Source organism: Tetrao urogallus (genome assembly GCF_951394365.1).
Source record: "Tetrao urogallus genome assembly, chromosome: 1".
Taxonomy (NCBI): Eukaryota; Metazoa; Chordata; class Aves; order Galliformes; family Phasianidae; genus Tetrao; species Tetrao urogallus.
The window spans coordinates 39,366,234-39,379,574 of NC_136813.1; the positions used below are offsets into that span (position 1 = coordinate 39,366,234).

Sequence of the window (13,341 nt, forward strand, 5' to 3'; positions counted from 1 at the left end):
TGATTTTTTGTGCATCACAAATAGTTAACAAAACCTAAAGCCAGCGAATGCTGTACTCATTCCTTTGTCTTCTGATATATTATTTAAAAATTCTGCAGTATGAAGTCTACCTTATCTATCTCAGATTCCTTCATCATACAATCATACTTCTAAATGTCATTTATCTAGTTTATAAATATGAAAATACCCTGAAGGCACTTTGGGAATTTTGTATATATTTAACTTTTGGACTCTTAATAACATGAATGGTACTGACATAATGTTATATAATGGAAAATGTATTGTCTAAGCTTTTCAAGGCCTTTTTAGCCACAGTTCCCAAGAAAACTGATTCCTTGAAGGAGATTTGAAGGCACACTCCTAGTAGCACCTAATTATATCCTCTGCTATATAGCAGAAAAAAGATCATTGGCTATTCAAAGTAAAACTTTCAGCAAATGTGCTTAAGACATACTGATCTTCTTAGAGTCAGGAACTGCATCTCGCATCTTTTTACACTTAAACTATAATTTGTCTAAATTGTCTGAAGTAAATCAAAAACTATCACTAAGTCCTCTCAATAGAAAGGGTAAATTTTAATTGCAGAACTTAAAACTTCACAATTAAAAGCTGTGTTGCTACTTAAAGCTAGCACAAACACAAAAAGGAGAGCTCATGCATGCAAATCAGTTTTTCTACCACAACCTGAAGGTTTTTTCAGAATAGCTTGGATGAATGTAGTATGTAGCTTCTAAATTTAGTTAGAAAGAAAAAGAAGTGAAATATTATCTGTGTTTTAGCAAAAAAATGAATTATTTCTTAGTCAATGTGATTTGTAAATGACTTTGTGATAATCCACATTTGATTAGCAAGAAAGCTAAAATAAGGCTGATAGTTCGAAAGTATGCAAATAAAACATAACAAAATCAAATGCAACTATCTCTTCATGGAGTCAGGCATTTTGTAAAAAAAAAAAAAAAGAAAAAAAAGAAAAAACTTCTGGTAAGCAAGATCAGAATGTATTATTTTGTAATTTAAAGAAAAAAAATCAGAAAATCTCAGCATAGCATTTCACACAGTTATCAAACAAGTACTTGGAAGAAAATCACAAATTGCAACTATATACAAAAGAAAAAAAAGAGTGTAAACAAAAGAAAACAAAATTGCATTCATCTCAACACTGTTTTCATGAATTAATGCCAGATTCTCAGCTATTTCACCTTAAAAGGGCTCAATGTAATCAATGGATATATGTCAATGTATGCCAGATGAGATTCTAGACTTTTGTCTGCCAAATTCATTTTTAACCCCTCCTAAATAATCCAGTAGACATTTCATGAAGTTACATCAGCCACTGCATTTATCCACAGGCACCATCCTCATTCACAATCCAGAGGTGGGTATGTGAAAAGGATTTTGTATGTGCTAACCAATCACTAGTTATTTTCTCAGGAAGTAAGAAAGAAGTGCAGATTAAAATGGTACACACTCTGAACCAACAGTCTGCTAAATACTATCAATAATCTCTTCTGGGAAGACATTTAGGTCTCAAGGCAGATCTTCCCAATGGAACTCCAAACGTTTCCAGATTCTCCATAAAACTGACAGAAGATACCATCAACTTAGGATCAAAATAACTAACTACGATTATCTTGCCTACCAGGAAACTGACTGGAATCATGTCTCCTGATGTAAAAAAAAAAAAAGAAAGTGCACCAAAATTGTCACAGAAATTTTGCTTTGTCCTCAGGTTGGTGGAAGGACTATCCAGATTTTTCATCACTGATCAAGATAATCTTTCAAATCCACTCTTAAAATTACAAATCGCAAACTTGGCTTCTATGAATGGCAGTCCAACTAACAATTGCATGTCTTTTTCTTGACAAAATAACATCTGAGAGAATTATGTTTATCTTTTTAATTTATAGAAACCAAAAAGTGGATGTGAGCACAGGGAGGTGGTAGGTGATGTGTTTCAGCAGTAGCAATAGTGTGTCACCTCCGCTGATTCAGATTTTTATGAATGTGGTTATGCTTGCTCTTGCTCATTGCTGGTGAAAATGCGTATCTAATAGCATCAACTACATTGAAAAGTAATGTTTAACGGCAGAGTATTTGCTCCAATAGTGTTATAGTGTTCTTTCTATCTCTTATTGTTTCCATGAAAATAAACAGGAGCCACTATTTTCATAGCAACCTAATATTTTCCTCTTGCCAATGGGAGAAGGGACATCTCACAGTTCGAGCAGAAGAGAATGTTTAGAAGTGGTCAAAGAAAATGCTAATAGCAATATCATATACTAATTTTCTGGTTAACACTGCACCTGAAGTTTCCCAAGGAAGAAGTCTCAAAGGTCTCAGAACTATCCCTGGGAAGAACAGGTGTCAAAGACACTGCCTGTAAACATCCAGGAATAAGGATCAACATCTTAGTACCAATCTTGAACTGCAAAAAAATAAAAAAAAAAATAAAAAAATTTCCTGACAGAAACTTTGGGAAACATCTATGTAGCTTGAATTAGACAACTCAAACTATTTACATAGCACTGAAGATCTGAATAAGAGACTGAGATTGAAATCTAGCTTCTAGTCCTGGTTAAAGCTGCCAAACTCAAGCAAATTCTTCATCCTCTCAGCAAATCAATTTATAATGCAACATCTTCGTACACAGCAGCAGAAGATCCAGATTCCCAACTGCTTCTATGTAATGGACAACATTTTCTAGTGTTTGGGCCTCCCAGTTCTGCTTAATTGGGCCTCTTGCTCTCACTCGGTCTTAGGAAAGAAAAAGCAAACTGGTAATGAAGTAATTAGCTTTAAGGACATCAATACATAGGCCCAACACTACTTAGTGTCAGCAAGGCTACCACTGTCTGGTCAATGCTCCCATCAAGGGACCTGAACCTGACAAAAGTGTTGCTGAATTTGTTTCCTGATTACCTTTCACTAAGCAATTTAGCATTGTAGTAACCAGTGAAGGAAGCCTTCCCTGAGGAGGACACTTCTTTTCTCTGCAGGTATCTCTGTTCATCAGTGGTAAAATGAGCCAGCCCTTCTAGAAAGTACAGTAATCTAGGAAAGTGTACATCTCACTTTTCTTGTCTGCTAGCAGGACTTTCGTGCTACAAATTTATCAAAAAGAAGGATTCACTATGTTTATTGGCCAGGGGGGTACGTCTTTGTCAGGTCCAGGAAGATTTCTTTTTTTTACAGTTTACAACAGTGGTAGGGATTAATATATAGGCAGGTCACAAAGGTGTTTGTTTGTTTGTTTGCTTTTATGCTGGCTTTAAGTGGAAAATGGTTCAGAAGGAAGATGATTCCATTTTTCTCACTCAACAGGTTGAAAACAATCATGTTTGGAGGTCTGGAGTTTGGACATTTTCTGGATTCCGTTTGACTGTATGAGAAATCCAAAGAGAAACAGCTGTAGGCAAACACTTCCTATGTCACTTCAGGTCTTTTTTTAGGGCAGTGATGATTATTTCCACTGGAAAGAATGTCCTATTCCCATTCCTTATCTTGACTAACAAAAACAAGTGTTGTGTGAGATTAAGTCTGAGGAAGAAACATACAAACACACAGGTCTTGTTTCTTTAAGAAACAAAGTTAAAAGCACATCTAACAGCCTCAAGCATTTAAGAAGAGAGCAGGAAGTGTCAGCTTAAAAGCCTTCTGAATAGTATCAAACTTCTTCACTAATAAAAAAGGAAAAGAGGATGAAAAGATTGTGCCTCCACTATTTTAGTATTACTAAAGGTTGCATAAATGTTTGCTTCTCAGAATCAAAACAAGAAGAAAATAGCACCGTTTCATCCAACTATGCTTACCTTCAGATGAAGTCTAAAATCTAATAATTTATTTAGTGTACTTTTAAAAACTTTCCAAAAGAAACAGCAGGTTTGAGAACTAAATAGCTATAGATACAAAGGAATTTAAAACAGCATAGCATTTTGGGCAAAATAAAAGTAACCACTCACAGAAAGGTGTTCAGCACTCCTGTATAAAAAAAATTAGTGCAGATTCTCATTTGGTATAAGCTATAATAGGTCCACTGACTGCAATGAAGTTTTGGTAAAGTATACGAGCTATAAAACTGTCCCTAAGCATTATACTCATGTTCAGTTAAATACTGAGCTAAAATGCATTATAAAATGCAGTTTCTCATTCAGACAAGCTTCCTCAACCTTACAGGATACACCATCCTGTTGTTAATGAAACAGGATAATAGCCAGTCAGCAAGGATACTGTTTTGCTTACAAGAAAAAGAATTTAAGTCACAGTAAAAATTAATTTATGTTTAAGCACTGCTGTTTCTGGACTGTCTTAGAACTTGCAGTATCCAGGCTGTTAGAACCCAGAATATCTTTAACACAATAAAGAAATTGTTCCTGACTAATAAGTTTATGTAAAAATGTAATCTCCCGCAACACCATCAGTCTTTGCTGAGCACACACCATGGGAACAATTTAGAGCCACCTTGATAAGCTCTAATTTACACACACAGATTTTTTCTGAAATTTCATAGTTCTATAGAAAATATAGCATCTCTAAAGAATTAATGAAGAATTTAAAAACGTTATTTGTATAATAATATGGCAATGAGCAATCTTCCCCACTTCAAACTACGAGAATTCTCAGTACACTAAGCATGAAGGAATCAATAAAAAGGAAGCATGTCCAACTGAAGTTTCAGTTCTCTTTAGGAGAAAATCCTTCAGAAAGAATTTAAAGAATGTTTTGTTCCTAACGTTCCACACCCTGCTCTTAATACATCGTTCACTAAGGAAAAAAGCTCTACCATTCTCCATTATTTGTGTTTTTACCGATCCTTCTTAAAATGTCAGAGGACTAAGAGACCACTCCTTATGAAGTCTTAAGAATATTCCTCTGCAAGAATAACATTACAGGCAATAAAGCAACTCCAAACTGTAGTACCACTGAAGAGCTTTAGATAATGTCATTTCCTTGGAAGCAGCACTAAGATAAAATATTTACCTGAAAAAGGATAATGGGAATTTTGCTGTTGTCTAAAACATCACCATTATTTCACATTTTCCTCATGGCAGAAAGATGATAATTGCTCGTAATTCCTACGCACAGAAATATTCACTCAACTTGGCCCACTGCATCAAATATCACCACCAGCAGCAGCGGACATATCCTTTTTATTAATCCTTTCCCAAGAGTTCCAGCACTCCATACATATTATCTAAAATTATTTTTATGATTGTCAGGCAAAGTCTAAAATCTTTAATTTGTCCAATCCGTGTGTAATTTTTGTATAGCATAAAAACAGTGCCCTGATGTAAAAATACGTTCTCCTACTTACATATGTTACAATGTACAACATGAAAAATACCATTAGCTAACATACTTCCAGAAGCAAGTGTCAGGAACACGCTATGGAATGAATATGAGGACTACCAGGATGGGATGCTACAGCGTGCATAGCTCATGGGTCTGAGCAAAGCCCTGTGTCTCTGCTACCATGCCCGCATCAGAATAAACAATGGTGGCAAACTCTGAAAGTACTTTACTTCAATCCTAGACTTGTGGAATGGGTGATAAGATTCAGAATCTAAAGAGTGATGGATAAAGTGAATCAATAAATAAGGAATTCCTTAGTATTTCTCTCTTCAGTCATAAGCACAAACTTTTCGTTGCAACCAATGCAACTGGAATTAATTTAGAAAACAACATACAAAAGTTTGTGACAGTGTCTGAAAAAGTTAAAACATACAACTAATTTGAACTAATATTCCTCATATAACTTCTCTTCATTACCCATTATAAAGAAAATACACAAAATCTCTGGATGTAGGAACAGTTGCGTAATATTTATTGCTGCTCATTAGCATGCTCCGTTTGTTGATAGATTACCTTTGTAACATACAGAGGGAAGAGGAAATTGGAACCAAAACCAAAAAGCAGCTTAATTATTTTAATTAATTCCAGCTTTCAAAATAATGCAAAAGGCTACTGAATATTTAACAAGCTAGAACAACTAAAATGTGTCTATGCTGCATAATACAGAATGAAACTCAGTAGAAATGCACTCTCTTAGTCCCTGTGGTAAGTCACATTCCTACTGGGACTCAACCAGAACAAAGATACCACACACTAGATCGCAAGTACACTCTGTGTTAATGTAAATAAAAGTTTTGATTATTTATGTTAATGCAAGGTACAGGTTATCAGAAGTAATAAAACTCATTTGTAAAACCGCTTACCAACACAGTGAACGCAGACTATTAAGAAATTCACTTGCTATGAAGTTATGAGTCTTGAGCTCCCCACATACATTCACTCCATATTAAAGTGTTGGACAAACTAACAAAACTTAATAAGATAAAAGCGCAACCTGAGGAACGCTCATACGGAATGTAAACGAAACGGGTGGGGAGGTCTGTAGGTGTCAATCAATAACAAAATGCAAACTGTCAAGCTTGCTTTGCTAACAAACTGTCACATCAACAATATGCAGTTAATGACTACAAATTAACTGTATACCAGATGCTTGACACTTTGTTATGACACTTAGCAAGCTAGTTGACATTTGGGGGATCAAAGCCTCTTTAATTACACTTTGTATAACATGTGCAACCTTTATGCTAATGTCCACATATTCCTTAGAGTAAGACTGTTCAAGTGGACAGACAGAGGTTATTTTGGACTTTGAAACATTCCAATAAATCTAAAGTTCAGCTGAGACAAAAATGCTGAAAAACTTCAGATCATCATTCAGCATTATCATCTTATCCACAATAACTCTTTAATTTGATGCACTATGTAGTGTTCCATATTCACTCCTTTATAGATATCCTCTGCATGAAGTATCACATTTTCAGAGAGTGTTATTAGTATCTATAAAGAAGGAAGCACTAGAAAGGCTACATCTCAAAAATATCTGTTTTCAAACTGAAGGCTAGAATCCATGTTATATATTCATGTCTTTCCTAAACCAAATTAATTTTCTCATCACAAAACCAAACGTAAAACAAATTATAAAGCTCCTTTTTTGAAAACACTATAGTTTCCTTTCCTCAAAGAAAAGGTATAAACTAAAAACAGCCTGTTCTGCAGTTCCTCACTAAGATGAGCAAATCCATTCATGTAAAGAAGGTGCATTTTTAAGAATTTTAACTCTCATGTTTATTCCTTAATATGGAGGTCTCCCTATTACACTGGAATTACATGTAAGCTGATACTATACATATCACTGTGTATTGTAGAAGTAAGGTAATATAATCCTTAATGCTGAAGAATTTTTTCAGCGAAGGATAATCACCTGCAAAGCAAAAAAAAATCTGAAGTATTATCCGTTTTTCTATGAGAAAAATGAATATTGGAAGAAAAACTATAAATGCATACATTCAAATGGCTTTTTTACATCCTAGACTCATATATATGAGGGCTTCTCCAAAAGTAATGCCTCCTATTTTATTATGTTGTTGCACAATGTCAGAGGCAGATGTTGGTGGTTTGGCAGTAGAGACTGAACCTTCCTACCAATACTCTATTACATTTTGTTTCTGTGTGACAGATGGAAGCAGAGGGGAAGTCTAACAGAACGGTGTCTGACATGGAAGTGCACATGAAGCAAAGGTGTGTCATTGAATTCCTCTGTGCAGAAAAAATGTGCGCTCACTGACATTCATCAACACTTGCTGAACATTTACAGATGTGAGCACAGTGAGGCAGTGGGTGGTGTGTTTCAGCAGTGACAACAGTGACATGAAAGACAAGCCACACTCAAGATGGCCATGCACAGCTGTCACACCACAAAATGGAGGAACGCCTCAGTTTATCCATGCAAATGGTGGTGACTAGGTTGAAAAATAGCACTTTGTAGCCAAGACTTTGTTCTACCAAATAGCGCTATTATGCTCTTTCTTTTTTTTTATCTGATGTAGTCTTCATGGAAATACATAGGAGGCATTACTGTGAGAGTGGCCTGCGTATATTTTTATTTGGATTGCAATCATATCCCTTAACACCACTCACCAATTCTGTTTTTACCATAAAAGTCTTTTTATTGGATGTTAACTTTGTTGAATGTTAACTATTGCACTTACCGTAGTGCACTCGTGGAGATCAAATTTATGAAGGTTTCCTTGATTGCTCTAGGATAGGTTCTGAATTATACAAATCATTATGTTTCTGTTGATATGTCTGAGCTCCTTGCCAGTTGCTTCATTCTCCTTTGCTCCATTCCTTGTTTTTCTGTAATGTCACAGCTCTGCACAATTTCTGTCCCAATAATACACACACTTCAACACCATTCTTAGAAGCATACATGCATCATAAATTGTATTGATCAGATTCATCTGACCTCACTTAAATGTCTCCAGTGTAAGTATCTCCATCTGATCAAATCATTCCTTACATTCAACTGAAAGTAACAGGAACTTTTAAGGCATAATTCATCAGATCTACTCTAGACATTCACATTAAGAGCAGATGAGCAGTGCTCTGGAAGTGCTTATTTCTCCTTTCCATACAAAGGGCTGACTACCTCAGCAGCAGATTAATCCCCTTCTCAGGGTTTCCAGTATGATCTATCCTATGCAAGCATCTACATCTCAGGGAATGGAGATATATTCAGACCACTATAAACAATAATATCATTCACTAGTTTTGGAAGAATAAGTTACCATCCTTAGAACATCCTTTCAACTCTTAGAATATCTTAGGTGTAGACTTTGAAAACGATATCACATCATAATAACTATTCTATATGCACGTGTGTATCTATATATATTTGTACTGAACACAAAACTGTATTATTTATATATACAAGTACAGTTGTAAAACCATGAGCTAAAGTGAGGTTTTGCTGGTTTTGAATGAAACACTTGTTGCTTGTCCACATTCATGGCTTAGCAAAGCTGCTCACTGATGCATCTGACTCTTGATCTAGAAAGCAAACTTGGTCTCACTAAGGTTTCATTTACCAGTTATTCAAAAACATCCAGTTAACTATTTCTACTAACAAACAAGAGCAACAGGATAAATATTAAGCTTAGATGCTTCCTGAATGTAGGCTACAAGAGGGGAAAAAAAAGAAAGAAAAAAAAAAAAGCTATTGCTGTAAATGAGTTTGACCACTGAGATGGATACACTACGTGAAAGAAGAACATAAGTGCACAAAAATTTTGTTTTGGAAAGGATTCACTTAGATCTCTAGGTTTCAGGAGTGAGAATAATGCCTTAATGACTCATATGGTACCAAAGCCATATAAGAGACACTATTTATCTCCTTCTATTTTTTCTTATATTAAATTATTTCATGCTGGATACAGCTTGTTTGTGTTATACTCTAATTAACGGTAAAAAATTGTGTGTTTATCTGCTTTCCATTATATGGCACAACACTGCATATGGTCAAATGGCCATGGACACACATGCCTTTTATTAGAAATCCTTTTAAAGCATCACCCATCATCTACAAAGAGCAGCAGAGAAACCAAAAAGCTGCAGAGACAATCACAGAGAAACATAAAGTGAAAGTCTGTTGTCTGAATTCCCCATGCAATGCTAAAGACTTAATGGGTCTCCAGTAATACACTTCTGAATACCATTTAACCCATCCATCTAATCCAAAAGATCTGCTAATTCAGTTTAGCTTTTTTACTACATAGCAGCAAAAATACATAGTCAAACTAAAGGAAATTATTTTGTTTTCCTTGTCCTTAATGCAGTTACAAGCATGTCTGTACAAAAAGAGTAGTGTTGTCCTTCCATTTTAAAATTTAAATAACAAAAAACAGGTTTTGGAAAGGCAGGTTTAAATACTTTTCCCCCACAAACTGTATTTTGGGTTACCAGCACAGGTCTGATTCTGTTCTTTAACCTATTCTTTAAATCAGTCTTGGATCAATTCTGTTTTACTAAGTTCTGCATGCTTTCTAAGCTTTGGCTTTCAGATTCTTAACAAGAAAAACACTGTTTCAGTTCAAAGTAATAGATAAGCATTCCCTAATAAAAATCCTAAATTTAACTTTCTCATTACCTACCGTATAAAGGAATGATGATCATTTTCAATCCTTCTACAATACATAAAAATATAACTCGCAAACTGAACAACAACCTCTCATAGCTATAAAACTTAGAAAGCTTATTTTCTTTCATCTTTAAAAATATTACTCAGATGAAAGGCAGATGTTTTAGACTGAGAACGATTATGCAACTGATATAATATCAGTGGTTATCTATTAGGGAAAATAACAGAATTATCTTTTCCATTATTTCTACATGCTGCTATAAGCCATGTACTAATAATTCTCTAAGTTTCCTAATATAATTTTAAGTGCTACATATTTGAAAAAAAGCAAAAATTATATGAATATATCCACTTATGAAAAAAGCTTTCCCTGATTAGAGCTCATTTCCCTAATATACAGATTTCTAAAGACAGCTCTATTTTAGTTATGTAAAGCATGTAAAAACTGGCATGTGATCAATCACAGCTGAATCTGAAATTAACCTGTCATTTTAGACATCGTACTTTGGGGTGGGAGAGGGGAAGTTCCTTCTGAAAAACTTTTCCTGTAGATTAAATGGCTAACAGTCCACTGACATGACGATATTTTGAAGCAAGATGGCATTGCCTTATTATTTTCAACCTTAGTTTTCAGGAAGAAAAAAGCAGAAGATACTATTTCATCACAAAGGACTCCAAACTGAACTTGTTCTCCTTGAATAGCACACAAGACAAACCAAAGAAGGCCCCAGTCTGACAGTATCACACTGTATACTAACAGTCATACCCAAGAATCGGGGAATATCTGATATTTTTCAGATCTCTGTCCCTACATTAGGCAATCGTGCCAGGTTTGCAGATGGTAGTATTTTGTGCAAAGGTAGTAGGTTCAAATGTGATGTCTCTGCAAAATAGATGCCTAAGTCTGGACTAATGAATCCTGCATCGGACAGTATTTGAGAACAGGTTACAAGCCATGTCTTTACAGGATAGTGGTCTAAATGAACTAGTGCCAGCAATACTGAAAACATCATAAAAATCATTCTACAAGTTGTAAGGAAGAAAAAAGGTAAGTTAGTTAACTGAATACCCTAACTTGTAGGCCCTAAAGAAACATGACAAAATTCCTGTATCAAGTGAGAAGACACGCAATTGTGGGATTACCCTAATCCACATATACAATTATATATATTATGTGTGAAAATAAATATGAATATGCCCATACTCATTTATTAAACAACTAAATATTTTCATATTAATTTAAACAAACAGCAGAAAGGGCTAGCCTCATTGCTGCAATATTTAGCTTCTTTTTCCCCATTTCCTGAGCAGAACGTGATGAGAATTTTTTCTTCTGATTAAAATGGGCAGTTGCTGTTTCAAGCTATGGAAATAAAATCTAAATTTAAAAACTGCTTAAAATCGTCACTGTCATAGAATATTTATTTGATGAGAGTTTATAAACTTTATGAGAAACAGTATTATGGGTCACTGTATGAAAACTGAATTTGAAAAAAGATTTTCATCAGTTAAGTAAACCTCTTGATATCCAAGCAGGATGCACATAACGATACTAAAAGCTCACAATGGAACTTCAGAGGGCTATCAAGCAATGAAAGATCTCATAAAAAGACAAGTGATTAACTTACTCAAACTAAGCAAAATAGAAGTCAAAACCATCTCTGTCATTTATTCTTCTGTACACAGCATTGCTTCGGAATAAAATGATCTTGTGATTGATACTGGATTCATCACTTATCACAGAATGAAACAAAATTTACAAGATTATCTGGTTCAATGAAAAAAAAAAAATGCTGCTCATATAACCAGAAAATAACTAACTTAATGAATCACAAATTGCTAATGTGAATTCAGACTTAGAAACTGGAAAACTATTTTTCAGTAATGTCCTGAATTTATGGATTAGTAACCTACTGAGACATCTTACTGGTTTATAACTTTCTATGCATTTGCATAAGTCTATTTATAAAACCTCTTGATGAGTTGTATATGTAATGGAATTTTTAAAATAAATCTTTAAATGGACACAACCTAGGAAAAAGAACTTGACAGAATTAAAAAGCTCTAGAGCAGTTCTTTAATGTATTCTTAATCAGGACAAGTTTTTATGCTATATTGTAACTATAATACAGTTAAGAAGATGCATCTGTGGCAAAGGAAGTTTGTTCTCAATTCATTACCTCCAATAAAATCTATTAAGTTAATCACAAAAAGCTTGAGCAAAGGAATGGTAGCTAAACACACAAACTTCAAAAGAAAATAAAGTTGTTCAAGGACAATCAATTAAAGGTTTTATGATAGTTAAGAGGCCTATAAAAAGTTATAAATACTTAAGAAGGATAAAAACTCGTTTAACAAAATGTAACCTGATTGGGGTGTTTATATCTGAATACCAAACACTTCACATGTTTGCAGGATAGTGCAACCATTTGAAAATACACAACACAAAGGGGCTTAGACCATGTTTGTGCTTCTGCTTTGGAGAAGTACTTCAATAAATCAAGAACTGTTTACAGAACTAAAAAAAGGACTCATATTCTCATCCCTAATTGTACCTGCACTACGGAAATAGGGCCCGCTGTTCTCTATCCCTAGTATTCTATAAACAGTACATTATGCTCTCTATATATCAACTAGTATTGTCTTTTTTTTTTCTTTTCCTGAAATTAAACAAGAAAAGCAGTCAAATATTCAAGTGTTGTATTCTTCATTGCTTGTTGACTTGTCATACAAACCAGGATCCTGGGACGTGACTACCATAATGCAGAAGTAAATCATTCAGGCTCTAGGTGTCCTTGGCTGTCACACAGTCTTAAGAGTTATCCTCTCAATTTTTGTTTATGTTTCCATCTCCAAAAGCCGTAAGGCTAGACTATTATCTGGGGGAACACTAAGGCAGATCCAGCTCAGTCTGGATTTTTTATTGTTAGTGTCAGCAATTAATAAATAAGCTAATTTTTAATCCTAACTTTTAAAATATGTAAAGATTATTTGCAGAAATGTGCAGCACTGTCCCTGCCATCGATTAACTACTACAAACAAGACATGTTATGGGCCAATGAAGCTACTGTGTGATTTTTAGCTTTCTCGCTTACAGTGCATTGACAAAAAGGGTGCTCTCCTTTCACTTACGCTTATATATCCGCAATCCGGAAATACCCGTGTGTTATAATTGCTCTTGATGCTCCTTTCATAATCACTGGTGCAACACAGGAACTTCTACGGCTTGCTTCATCTGGTCAGTTTTGAACTTCTCTATAATGAAGTGAGTAACATCTTAAAAATACAGCTCCTTGACTATCAAGCCAAAAGTCGTTAGTTTAGATACAGAGTTCTGCATTGTAGATGCAAATCTG

At 34.7% G+C, this 13,341-nt stretch overlaps 1 protein-coding gene across 4 annotated transcripts in view; it reads right to left on the minus strand.

Annotated features, from left to right (window-relative positions):
• The window catches only part of DACH1 (dachshund family transcription factor 1), a gene marked incomplete at both ends in the record, with an annotated part of 356,233 nt that overhangs the window by 303,632 nt on the left and 39,260 nt on the right, over window positions 1–13,341 (minus strand). The window lies entirely within an intron of this gene.